This window comes from Propithecus coquereli, unplaced genomic scaffold (assembly GCF_000956105.1).
Source record: "Propithecus coquereli isolate 6110/MARCELLA unplaced genomic scaffold, Pcoq_1.0 Scaffold430, whole genome shotgun sequence".
Taxonomy (NCBI): domain Eukaryota; kingdom Metazoa; phylum Chordata; class Mammalia; order Primates; family Indriidae; genus Propithecus; species Propithecus coquereli.
This window is the reverse complement of record NW_012150064.1, coordinates 399659-409126: the sequence shown is the minus strand read 5'-3', so window position 1 is coordinate 409126 and position 9468 is coordinate 399659.

Sequence of the window (9468 nt, the reverse complement as noted above, 5' to 3'; positions counted from 1 at the left end):
TATGGATATAGTTGCTTAGAAAATGAGGGAAAGGAATTATCATGTGTTGAGTGCCTAGGATGTCCCAGGAACTATGCTAGGTACTGCTTTCTGCCATTGGTTTAGAGGGGAGAGAGAAATGTAGCTATAGATCCACTGCTAATCCTAGCTTCTTACTGGCAAGAGTTTACTGAGTACCTACGGTGTTCAGGGAGTTTTGAACAGGTAATAAGGAGAATGAAAAGGGCAGAAATATAGGAAATAAAGGTGTGATTAAAGACTTTATGTCTTTTGTTATGTTAATTATACAGGATCCTTTGTATTTTATGAAGAAGCTTTGTTAATAACCATTTGGGATGGACTAGAAATCTATAGACTAATAGAATCCATTACTATTTTATTGGCAGGAAATAATACATTAGGTAAGTGATAATTGAGTTCATGCATGATAGGAAGAAATGAATTAGAAAGTGTCAGTAAGTAGGGACAGGAAATAATGAAATTCACCAATGCTCAGAAGAAGAAATGTACATTTCAGAATTGATGAAATATGGCAATGCACATCAAGAAATTCATAATTCAGTGACAAACTAATTTTCTACCTGCAATTGTCTGGTGATATGCTATTGCTGAAAACTTTACTGAGGCAAGAACATGAAAGGGAATTGAAAAGCAATGGCTTTGTTCACCAGGCTGTACTTTAAAGAGGCTCCTAAAACTGTAGGTTGTAGTTGTAGGGCAAAATAACAAGAAAAGGGAAAAAAGAACAAACAAACATGGCACTGTGCTAGGCCACTTGCAAACCTAATTTTATCTGTTCCTTATTATAACACTAAGAAGTCAATATTATTATGAAGCTATTTGATATTCTTTAAAACTGTGGGATTTCCATTTAGAAGGAACTGAATTCAAATCCAGGATTTATCATTTGTTATGTGATCTTAGACAAGATGGACAACATACTCTGTATGGTAAAACAAAAAAAATAATAAAAATAGAAATCAAATTTGTACTAACTGATCAACACTAGGTTGATCACATGGCAGAAATACTCTCTAGGGATTAGGGGGATGGGGGGCAAATCTACAACTAAAGGACACGGGGAGCACTAAAGGGAGGGAAGGGCATGCCTTTAACCCGCACTTGGGTGAGGCAAAGACATAAAGTGTAACAATAATGTTTGTACCCTCACAATACCCTGGAATAAAAAAAATAAAAAATAAAAATAAATAAAAATAGAAAATAAGCTTCAGAAAAATAAAGAAATAAAAATAATTAAAATAATAACACTGAACAATTTAAATTCATCTATTAGAGAACAAAGATCTTCACATTGCATTAAAAATGAAATAAGACAGTAGCAAAAAGATGAGCAAATAATTTTTAGGTAAAAGCACATATTATATTTTAAGCAGCATGTGAAACATTTTATTTATATAATGTACATACAATGTACATTAAACCATACAGCCTTTAAAACCTTCAAACATAATATGAGCTGGGCTCAGTTTAATGATGAAGTACAGAGGGATTATATAATTTATGCAATGCCACAATAAATAAATGGTAGAATTGGATTTTTAAATCATGTCTATCAAATGCACAGAAAATAAACAAGGATAAATAATATCAACAAGAATACTAACAAGGAAAATTATTAATTAGATGTTGAACATTGTACCTTACATAATAAAAATGCAACTTCCTTCTGATTGAATAGACTATGATTATTTCCACAAAGCACAAAGTATACAGATCACATTCTCTGACCATGATGCAATGAAATTAGAAGTAAACAAAAATTCTAGAAAATAGAATTATGAAAATAATAAACATACTTCTAAATAATTTATTGCTCAGAGGAAAATAAAATATACTATAATTACCAAAGATTTAGAAAACTACCAATGATTTAGAAATCCAGTGATTTACATAACAAAAATAATACTTCAAAAGTATAGACTATCCCCATAGCTATATTTACAATAATTCATAGCTATAAATGCTGAAATTATTGAATATTAAGAATGAAAACATATATCACTTAGACTGAAACTCATAAATGCCAACAAAGGGCAACATGGATTCAAGAAAAACAGAAATAAATAATTAGTAAATTTTAAATCAGAAACATGATTTAGAGAAAACAAACAGCAAGTTCTATGATAAGTAGGTCTGTGAAAATTCCCATAAAATATATAATAAATATATAATATATAATGCTCTTGATAGTCAAGTATAATATATGGAAATATCAAAATATACAGAGTAAAGAATGAGAAAGAGAATAGAAACATAGCTATGGAGGCAATTAAATGATAAAAGATAGAACTTCTAGGGGAAAAAATAAATACACAAGGAGAAAAATTTTAAATTCTACTAAAAACATAAAAATACTTTAATAAATATAAATAAATTTAAACATATACCTTGTTTGGGCATAAATATAAATAAATATAAATATATACCTTGTTTATGGATAGGAAAACAAAATCCCTAAAACAATTGCAATGAAAATACTGAGAGGATATTTTTAGAACTATAAACTGATTCCAAAGATCAAAGAAAAACAAAAGCACATGAGGATACCCAAGAGAATATCCAAAATAATACCCACAAGGGTGAGAGCTAACCTTACCAGATATCTTTAAATGTATAATAAAGATACAGTAATTAAAACATTTTGATATTGTGGTTGAAGAGACAAACACAATAGTGAAACACAAGAGAGAGTCTAGAAATAAATGTGAATGACATAGGGATATTTAGTATTGGGTATGGTGATTAAAATCAGTGAGTAAATGGTATAATATCAAAGAACTTACTTTGCAACATCTGACTAGCCTTTGGGGAAAACATAAGGCTATATCTTTAACAGGTGTCTTACACCAAAGCAAATACCAATGGATCAAAATTGTAAATGTAAAACTTAAAATATGTATACAATAAATAATCAAAGACAAAAGTCAAATTATAGAATGGGGGAAATACATGGTATTCATGATAGACAAGATATTTTAACTTAAAAGAATAGGAAAAGGGGAAAAATTTGAGCATATAGTTCATTTTTAAAAAAAATAGATAATGTTTAAATAACATTCAACTTATATCAGGGATCTTCTAATAATTTTACATATACAGTATTAATTACTTTCTTTTTTTGAAAAGAAGGAAAGGAGAGTTTATTAATTAATGAGGAGGTTGGCAGACTCCCATCTCAAAGTACCAATGCCCTGCTTCTGACTAGAAGTACAGAACTTTTAAGGGTTCTGATTCATTCCATATTTGGCTAAGACAGTCTTGTAACCTCTTGCAGGACAATTCCCTTGAGCCATCTCCTGTGGCAAAAAAAACAAGAGATCCTCCCCTGCCTCTTCAGACCACTGTCCTGAGGCAGGGACATAGGTTTTAGTTCTCAAAACGGGTCAGGGTGTTTTGAAGAGACAGAAAATATTTTTATCCTTTTCAGGCCATTTTTCTCTGTTACATACTCCCCACTGTCAATTTTACGCTTCCATATCAATGGGAGGAGGGACAACATAGTCATCCATCTACTTCCTGCTGAATTGGGGCAATGTTTTCGATGGAAGTTACAGATTATCAGCTGGAAAAGGGCACAAGCAAGAACTATAACCGTAAGGACTGACAAGGTGAAATGGACTGCCACCTTGTGCACAATGTCCGATACAGGTCTGGGTTAAAAAAGAAACACAGGACCTCTGAGCTCAGAGCTATTACTTGTACCCTGTAGGTGATCTGAGAGCCCAGCTTCTACAAATTCAGAAATCATGTACAGAAATACTTGCACCAAATGAGGTTTAGGCTAACACACACAGTAGTAAGACAGAGTAACAGAATAGGCAATAGCCTGAGGAAATCCTCACTAAGGAGTTGTCCCTTTATCCTATAGACAGAACAAATAACTAAAGAAAGATCAGCAAAAATATTAACATTTTCATTTTTTTCTTTTTCTCAAACAGATACTTTAGATTTCCTAAAGGCTGGCCCCTCCACTGGGGGCTATACCTCTTTACTTTGGTATGATGGACCCAAGGTTATACTTCTGACAGTTTTAATGAGGTGTGAGCTGTTAGAGGCACTTCATAGAGTCCCTTCTACTTCTATACTTCCAACTAGGGCAGGGACCTGAAAGAGACAAACTCATGTATAGTGGTTAGCACTTGACTCACTCATTTCACATATTGTTTTACTCTATTCTCTTTTACTTATGGATATATTACCATACTTACCTCAAGGTGCTAGAAAGGGTCTCTCATAAACTATTTTTTAGGAGCTTAACTTAAGCCTGCTTATAAGGGGATACCCTTATCCAGAGGAGGGCAAGCAGCAACACCCATCTCACTTTAGATGGGTTTCTTGTATCAATTCCAGCATGTATGTAATTTCTATTCTAGGTATAGAGCTTTGCTTACTTGTTGGGTTACCTCCTCTACCAAGAAGGTTCCATTATCACTCTTGTGAAATGTCCAGGGCTCCACAGAGTGTGCTCCTGGGTCCTGTTAATAATGGAGTGCCTGCTGATGTCCTTGTTGTAAGAGGAGGAGCTGCTGAGCCATCTCTATATCTGCCTGTCCATTGTGTCGATCACCAGCATGCCATTCTCTATCTGCTTGGCATCCTTCCCTGGACTGAATGATGTGCAGACTTGTTGAGGCCAGAACTTCAAAGTGCAATGGCAGTCTCTTGTATACTTTATCAGGCCCTGGTATTCATCCAGCAGGAGCTGGAGGTGAGCTTCTGCCACTTCTGAAACAACTCCAGTGCTCCTACTTCTCCCCCAGGTCTGCCTCCTGGGCCCATTGTGACAAGTTTCTCAGCCACCGCTTGTCTATGGCTGTCTAACTGACATCTGGCCCCTCCCCTTCCACCCCTTGTCTTGCTTGCAGAGTACCAGCTGTGGCTGGTGCTGGAGAATCAGGGTGGCAGCCAGGAGAAGGGCCCACAAGCTGGACCACTTCTGTCCACATGGCTAGTGCCAATGAATTTCTATCATTTTTAAACTACCCTTTGAGGCATATACTATTATTATTCCAGTTGTAAAGATGAGGAAACTGAGGCATGGAGAGATTAAGTAATTTTTCCCCAACTTCGCTAAGGTATTAAGATATGATATGCTTTTAGACAACATACTATATTGCCTCTCATGGTTTACAGCCACAGTAAATAATGTTAAGCTTTATCCACAAAGAAAAGCAAATTTAAATAAATAATTTTATTTATAATATTTGCAAAGACTAAAATGTTTAAGAAAATACAGTGTTGGTGAAAGTATGAGGGAACAGGTAAGCTGATATGATCTATTAAAGGTAAACTGAGGCACAATAACATTTTAAAGAGTTTATTGTACAAACAGCAATTCATGAATCTGCAGGTCCAAACCAGAAGTGATTCAGGATCTCCACTGAGAGAACACAAAGGGAAGGCTTTTAATAGTTAACATGATCCCCTAAGAACTGGAACAAGACAAGGGTGTCCACTGTTACAACTTCTATTTAACATAGTGCTGGAAGTCCTAGCCAAAGCAATCAAACAAGAGAAAGTAATAAAGGGTATCCAAATCATGGAAGAGGAAGTCAAACTATTCCTGCTTAGTAATGATATGATCTTGTATCTAGAAAACCCCAAAGACTCCACCAAGAGACTCCTGTAGTTGATAAATAAGTTCAGCAAAGTCTCAGGTTACAAAATCAATGTACACAAATCAGTAGCATTTCTATACATCAATAACAGTCAGGCTGAGAATCAAATCAAAGACTCAATACTATTCACAATAGCTATAAAGAAAATAAAATACTTAGGAATATATTTAATGAAGGAGGTGAAAGATATCTGCAAGGAGAACTACAAGCTCTGAGGAAAGAAATCAGAGATGACACAAACAAATGGAAAAACATAACATGCTCATAGATCAGTAGAATTGACATTGTTAAAATGTCAATACTGCCTATAGTGATTTATAGATTCAATGCAATCCGCATGAAAACACCAAACATCATATTTCACAGATCTAGAAAAAATAATTCCACGTTCATTTGGAACCAGAAAAGAGCCTGAATACCCAAGGCAATCTTAAGCAAAAAGAACAAATCTGGAGTTATGACATTACCAGACTTCAAACTATACTACAAGTCTATAGTAAGCTAAAAAGCATGGCATTGGTACAAAAATAGAAGCATGGACCAATGGAGCAGAGCAGAAAACCCAGATATAAAACCATCTACCTACAGTCAACTGATCTTTAACAAAGCAGACAACGACATACACTGGGGAAAAGTATTCCTATTCAACAAATGGTGCTGGGAAATTTGGATGGCCACATACAGAAGAATGAGACAGGACCCCTATCTCTCACCACTTAACAAAAAGTAATTCAAGATGGATAAAAGATTTAAATGTAAGGCACAAAACTATTAAAATTCTAGAAAAAAATGTACAGAATGCTCTCTAGATATTGTCCTAGGCAAAGAATTTTTGACTAAGACCCCAAAGGCAATTACGGAAGCAACAAAAATAAATAAATGGTATTTGATTAAATTAAATATCTTCTGAACAGCTAAGGAAATAATCAACAGAGTAAACAGACAACCTACAGAATGGAAGAAAATATTTGCAAGCTATATATCTGACAAAGGGCTACCAGCCAGAATCTACAAAGGACTCAAACGAATCAGCAAGAAAAATACCACTCTATTAAAAACTGGGCAAAAGACATGAACAGAAGCTTTTCAAAAGAAGATATGGCCAACAAACAAAAAAGTACTCAATGTCACTAATCATCGGGGAAATGCAAATTAAAACCACAATGAGATATCACCTTACACTGGTCAGAATGGCTCTTATTAAAAAGTCCAAAAAAATAGACTATGGCATGGATGCAAATTAGTACAACCTCTGTGGAAAACAGTATGGATATTTCTTAAAGAACTAAAAGTAGACCTACGATTTGATCCAGTAATTCCATTACTGGGTATATACTCAAAGGAAAAGAAGTCATTTTATCAAAAAGACACCTGCACTTGAATATTTATTGCAGCACAATTCGCAATTGCAAAGATGTGGAACCAACCTACATGCCCATCAATTCATGAGTGGGTTAAGAAAATGTGGTGTGTAAATATATATATGTGTGTGTGTGTGTGTGTGTGTGTGTGTGTGTATATATAGTGAGTGTATACACACACACACCATGGAGTACTACTAAGCCATAAAAAGGAAAATATTCATGTATTTTGTAGCAATTTAGATGTAACTAGAGACCATTATCCTAAGTGCAGTATCTCAAGAATGGAAAAACAAATACCACATGTACTTCCTAATAATTCGGAACTAATTGATTGACACATGGGCACAGAAACAAGTAAAAATCATTGGGTATCAAGAAGGGGAGCAGATGGAGGAGGGGAGGTATGAAAACCTACCTAACAGGTAAAATGAACATTATTCAGGTGATGGGCACACTTATAACCCTGACTAAAGCATTATAAAGCTATCCATATAACAAAAATATTTGTAGCCCCTTAATATTTTGAAATAAAAAATAATTTTATAAAATGAACATGAAAGTAAAGCAAAGAAAACATTTGATTGATTATAGTTTTACAGTTGCCTTATTTTTTCTATCCTGCTAAAAAGTCCCTAGTTATATAACTATAAGTTAGTTGGAGACACAATTGGTTGAGCTTAAGTTTCTTTAATATAGGCATTTAAAAAAATAGCCCAAGTTAAGTTTTGCTTTGTCACTTATGAGAGCTAACTGGCTTTGTCTGCTCAGGAATTATTCAGGCCCAATCTCCATTTTAATTTACTTTAACAAATCTTACTGGGATTTTTAAGTTGGTACTTCGGAAGGCAGGCATTGCAGATCAAAATTTAAACTCAACATATTCTTTGACCCAGAAATTTCTCTAATAGAAATTTATCCTAGAGAAATGAGGTCTTGTCATAGATAAATTTAAACTACAGGAATTCATTTCCCCAACTTCCCTTTGCCAGATCAAGTTTGAGTTTGGCCTTTTTAGCCCAGGAAAAGGGAAGCCACAGCTAAAATGCAAAGAGAAACAAAATAAATTAATTCCTTGAATTTGAGCTTTCAGGGGCCTATGCCACGGCAGTTTAGGAGACTTTAAAGGATAATTTAGCCTAAGTATAATTTTGCCTTAAGTGCTAACATGGAACATACGAACGAACTCCTCCCCAATAAGATGAGACTCCAATGTACCACACAAACAAAATTTACAATAATATTAGAATTGATCTCTTGTTTTAACAAAATTTAAACAGCTAAAATAGATTGAAAACAAATAGAAAAACCTAAATATGAACTAATCATCAGGTAAACCAAAAAAATTGAGCAAAGTTATCCCTTATAAAAGTACTAGCTTCTGATGTTCCTGGTCTTGGACCATTGGGGTACCTAGATAGAATTTCCCATACCTTCTACCATAGTCAGTAGGGATCAAAAGATCCTAAATCCAAAAAAATTACATGGACATTTGATGGGATAAGAGATAAATGACTCTCTTATAGATTATAGGTAATAGGATGTTCCAATGTAGTAAGGTCATAGCCATAAATGTGTATAATTTTATTTTAAACCTTAATTGTTTTTGTTGCCCAAAGAATAAATGCTCATTGAAGGAAGAAAGGGGTAAGAAAAATAACCTCCCATAATATTATCACACTGAGATTACCATTAATACCATTCATCTACATAGCTTCCAGATTTTTTTTATATTTAGTAATACGTACTGCTCATCTTTTGCTGTTTCATAATTTTAGAGATCACAGGGAAGTCAATTTCCCTGTAGTAGAATGGATTCTGTCTGCTTGTTAGTGAGAAAAACAGCTATTGGCTTTGTTTCCTTTCTATTTCTCTTAATAAGAAATATTAATAATTCCTTTAATTTTTTCTAATACGTATTAGGGAATATATTAATATAAATATATATATATGATGTGAAGAGCTGTCTTCCATGAGGAACAGAGAGACTGAGAAAGATGAAAAGAAAAGTTTGTGCCATGGTTGCACTACTCTGTCAACAAGAAAACACCTCTGGCATCATCAGCATATGAATAGATTTGTTTTCTCAGAGAAAATGGAAGAAAGTGAAGCGTTACCAAAATATCTGAGTCCATTTAAGAAAAAACACAAGAATAATAGCATAGTTAAGTATACGTTTTAACTCTCAGGTTTCCCATTCTTTGAAAGATCTTATCAATTGTCCTTTCATTGATTCTCTATTCTTCTGTAATCCAGGTTCTGTGTGAATCTCTTTGTGGACTTGACATGAAAACTTCAAAACAGAATGTGTTCCAGTGCTTTCCAGGAGAATACAAGAGGTGCTATATCACCATTGTTTCTTAAAGCTGAATAGTAAGCAAGGTACCCCAAGAATGGAAAAACAAGCACCACATGTACTCACCATCAAATTGGTATTAGCTGATCAACATTTAAGTGCACATATAAGA